This window comes from Triticum aestivum, unplaced genomic scaffold (assembly GCF_018294505.1).
Source record: "Triticum aestivum cultivar Chinese Spring unplaced genomic scaffold, IWGSC CS RefSeq v2.1 scaffold35023, whole genome shotgun sequence".
NCBI lineage: Eukaryota > Viridiplantae > Streptophyta > Magnoliopsida > Poales > Poaceae > Triticum > Triticum aestivum.
The window spans coordinates 1-5,095 of record NW_025229923.1 but is presented as its reverse complement, the minus strand read 5'-3'; positions in this window follow the sequence as shown (position 1 = coordinate 5,095).

The window sequence follows — 5,095 nt, the reverse complement described above, 5'->3', positions numbered from 1 at the left end:
GAGGAGGCAGGGGGGCACGGGGCGGCGACGACGACGACGCGGTCGGGGGCGACGGCAGGGGCGGCGGACGGCGACGGTGAGGGGCACGACGTCGGCGGCGAGGAGGCAGGGGGGCACGGGGCGGCGACGGCGACGGCGAGGCACGGACGATGGCGACGGCGCGGTCGGGGGCGACGGCAGGGGCGGCGGACGGCGTTGGGGCAGCCTGGCGGCATCGATGAGCTCGGCGTCGTCGGGGGCAACTGCGAGGGAAATGTGAAAATTTCCAAAGTCTTTGCTTATATAGCAAAGCCATTGGTACCGGTTCGTGGCACAAACCGGGACCAATGCACCCCTTTCGTCCCGGTTTGTGCCACGAACCGGGACCAAAGGCCACTTTTCGGCAGCCCAAAGGGCGGGAAGCGGCGGCCTTTAGTCCCGGTTGGTGCCACGAACCGGGACCAAAGGCGCCCTTTCATCCCGGTTGGTGCCACCAATCGGGACCAAAGGGCGTGTACTGGAACTGCCGCGGTGCGTTGGGATGTTTAGTCCCACCTCGCTAGCCGAGAGGGGCTCGGAGTGGTTTATAAGCCCTGCGGAGCCGACCACTTCGAGCTCCTCTCAACTACAGGCTTACGGTCCTAAATCCACTCTCTGTGCCTGTGGCCCTACTGGGCCTACTGTGGGCCTGCATCCTGGCCCAACTAGCGGGTTTCTAGTCGTATGCAGACTGTGGTGGCCCAGTAGGCGGCATTTTTTTAAAAAAAATCCAGTTTTTTTTACTAACAACAAAATACTTACTAGTTTTTCAGTTATTATTTTTGGATTTAGGTAATAAAAATTATAAACTTGCTGTTAGTGCCATTAATTTTCCAATTTGAATTATTTAAATTTGAATTCTTTGAAATTTATTTGAATCACTAGCTTTATTTATTTTATTTTTTTCTACTTATAAAAAAATACTTATTGTTAATACAAGTATTTTTTCCAGATTTTTTGTTTTGTTTTCTGCATTATTCATTTTCTTTTGTTTTTTGCTTTATTTTTTATTTTAGGTCACAAAATTTGTTTATGAATAGTTAAAATTTGAAAAGTTTAAATTTGAATTTTTTAAGATTTGTGTGAATCACTAGTTTATGAATAACTTTACTATTTGTGTGAAAACACTTTGTGTATTATATTTACTATGTACAATCTTTCTGCACAGAGATACCAAAAATTATAAACTTTCTGTTAGTGCCATTAGTTTTCAAATTAGAATAGTTAAAATTTGAATTCTTTGAAATTTGTGTGAATCTCAAGTTTGTGATTAACTTTACTAGTGCCATTTGTTTTCAAATTAGAATAGTTAAAATTTTGAATTCTTTGAAATTTGTGTGAATCTCAAGTTTGTGATTAACTTTGCTAGTGCCACTAGTTTTCAAATTAGAATAGTTAAAATTTGAATTGTTTGAAATTTGTGTGAATCTCAAGTTTGTGATTAACTTTACTAGTGTCATTAGTTTTCAAATTAGAATAGTTATAATTTGAATTCGTTGAAATTTGTGTGAATCTCAAGTTTGTGATTAACTTTGCTAGTGCCACTAGTTTTCAAATTAGAATAGTTAAAATTTGAATTGTTTGAAATTTGTGTGAATCGCAAGTTTGTGATTAACTTTACTAGTGTCATTAGTTTTCAAATTAGAATAGTTAAAATTTGAATTCGTTGAAATTTGTGTGAATCTCAAGTTTGTGATTAACTTTGCTAGTGCCACTAGTTTTCAAATTAGAATAGTTAAAATTTGAATTGTTTGAAATTTGTGTGAATCTCAAGTTTGTGATTAACTTTACTAGTGCCATTATTTTATCATTTCTACTTAGAACTAAATACTTATAGTTTTTTAGTGATTTCTTTTTTATTTTAGGTCACAAAAATTATAAACTTTCTGTTAGTGCCATTAGTTTTAAAATTTGAATAGTTTAAATTTGATTTTTTTTAAAATTTGTGTGAATCACTAGTTTATGAATAACTTTACAAATATTATAAGCATTTTTTTCTTTTTTGCTATTTATTTTTTCATTTCTACTTAGAACTAAATACTTATAGTTTTTTAGTGATTTCTTTTTTCTTTTAGGTCACAAAAAATAAAAACTTCTCTGTTAGTGAACATAGATGCACTTATAGAGAAAATTAAACATAAATTCATAATTCATTTCTATTTATGAATTTAGGTCCAATTTTCCTTTATAGGTGCATCTATTTTCACTTTGAGAGGAGCTCAACAACGCAGAGAGGGACGGGCTTATAAGCAGGTATGGGCGGCCTTCGGTTGGCGAGGTGGGACTAAACTCTGGGTGCAACGAGGGCGGACCCACGAACCGGGACTAAAGGGGAGCCTGTGGTCCCGGTTCATGCCACGAACCGGGACCAAAGGTGGTGGGCCAGGAGCCAGGCCCATTGGTCCCGGTTCGTCCCACCAACCGGGACAAAAAGGTCCAGACGAACCGGGACCAATGGCCCATGTGGCCCGGCCGGCCCCCTGGGCTCACGAACCGGGTCCAATGCCCCCATTGGTCCCGGTTCTAGATTGAACCGGGACTAATGGGCTGACCCGGCCTGGACCATTGCCCCCTTTTCTACTAGTGATTACCTGTATTCCTATGAATGTTTTAAACTCTGAATAAAAGGATGCAGTTCTAAAAAACGCAGGCCACATAGTCGTCCGACAGTATGCTCCCAGGCCGACTATGGTACCTGATTCAGTGTTATTTTTTTTGCATAACACCATGGTACCGCATTTATTTGATACAGTTGTAAAACAACATAGCTCTGAGAACAATTACTAACTGGAGCAATGCATAATTTTCCTACTACATAATGTTTTCCTATTGTAGGATCATATCTTGTACTAGCTTGTTTATTCAACGCTCATCTCAATTTCTCGAGTCGAGGCTTCTCTTTCTGCTCCATGCTCCCCCATAAGCTTGAGGTACGCATCTCTGATTGTGTGCATCTCTGCCACTGCATCCCTCGTCAGTGATCGGTCTCGAGGCTGTGCCTTGGAGCAAGATATGCCAAGCCTCAAAACTGAAACCAATAACTCCATGATTCTAATACTTGCAGTGTTATCCCATTGTCCATTGTGCAGCCGCATTGTTGGGTCAGCTATCTCCAGGGTCATATCTTGAAGTGTATCCTCAACAAACTTATGAAGATCCAATGAATCTCTGAACATGCCTTCTATTGGGCTCCTTCCAGTAAACATCTCAAGTAGCAATATGCCAAGACTATAAATATCACCAGCTGTAGAGACTACAGAGCCTTCTCCATACTCTGCAATTATGCAAAGTCATGTGGTTAGCATGCCATACTCGAGTGAGAAGTAATAATAAAATTACAAGTTTTACTCACCTGTAGCAAGTTTGAAGCGTGCCAGTTTCATTCAAAGAAGCTTCATCAACCAGATCAAGCCCTCCAAACAATCCCTCTTTCCTGGCCATTCTCGGTCTGGGGGCTCGACATCCTGGGCCCCTTTCCCCATGTTGTCGGGGGCTTTGAGTACTTGTACGTTGCAACCGACAAGTTCACAAAGTGGCCGGAGGTGGAGGCAGTGAGAAAGGTGACAGCACAATCAGCCGTCAAGTTCTTCAAGTGGCTAGTCTACCGTTTTGGTGTGCCAAATGGAGACATCACCGACAACGGCACACAGTTCACGAGCCACGCCTTCATGCAGTACATTCAGGACCTCGACAGCAAGGTCTGTTTTGCCTTGGTTGCATATCCACGGAGCAATGGCTAGGCTAAGAGGGCGAATGCTAAAGTGTTGCGAGGCCTCCAAACAAGGCCTTTTGATAGGCTACGCAGGTGCGGACGACGCTGGATTGATGAATTGTCGGCGACTCTTTGGTCAATCAGAACGACACCAAATCGAGCCACCGGCCAGACACCCTTCTCCCTCGTTTACGGGGCAGAAGCAGTTCTCCCCACGGAACTCACATATGGGTCACCTCGAGTGCTCGCTTATGATGATCTTGAGCAAGAGCAGTTGCGTCAAGATGACGCAACGCTCCTTGAGGAAGATTGTCTTCGGGCGGCTGTGCGAGCAGCACGCTACCAGCAAGCCTTGCGCCGCTATCATAGCCGCAAGGTTCATGCCCGAAGCTTTAGGAAAGCGACCTTGTTCTTCGGCATGTTCAGTCGGCCAAGAATTCCAACAAGTTGACGCCAAAGTGGGAACGCCCTTACCAAGTAACACGAGTCACTAGGCCCGGCGTAGTCCGCCTGGAGACTGAAGATGGTATTCCAGTGAGCAACTCCTGAAACATCGAACATCTTTGCAAGTTTTACCCACAAGGCGCGGTAGCCGGGCTCCCCGGAAAACCACCTTTTGTACAAGCCTTTCCGGCAAGGCATGTAACCCTTTGTACAAAGCCAGACGCAGACCCTGAGCATAAATAAATGAAGCGCTGGCGCCCTAATTAAGTTTTAGCATGCATGCTAGGTTGAGTCTCTCTGTGTGTTAGGGTTGATAGTGCTTGGCGACGACTAACCCTTAGCATAGAGGCCGAGTATGCATCTCTCTGTTCCTTTCCGTCCTTTTTGGGTTCGCAGGGTGCGTGGACATTTCTGCTGAGCTATTTTGGAAGAAAAGAGAACAGGCCGATGCCCGGACCCTGACAAGCCAAGGTTGCCGGGGGCTGCATGTCAGAGAATCCAGACACTGCAAGCCAAGGTTGCCGGGGGTTGTGACATCAGATAAGTTTTTCTCCCCCCACTCTGTGCCTCCGTATGAAACTTGAGCGTACGAGACTTAGCTCGCTCTCATACCATCTTGCTCCCTCTGTCCCATGTCCGAAAGCCTTACTTTGGGCCGGAACTTGGTTGTAGTGCGATGGGAAGGGGACGAGCGAAGGGCCTAATCCTACTTGGCCCCTACCTCTACCAAGGGCATGAGTGTTGCAGAGCTATAGGGCAGGACGGCAAGGTCTGTTGCCGGGGTACAGTGTTTATCTTAAGATAACGAGGACTAGCTCCTTGGTGTGGCCCTCGCCCACACGCAAACAAAACCCGGCAAACACCCTTCTCTTCATTAATACATTGCTAACAAGTACAATTCGTACGGAATGCATACATGAG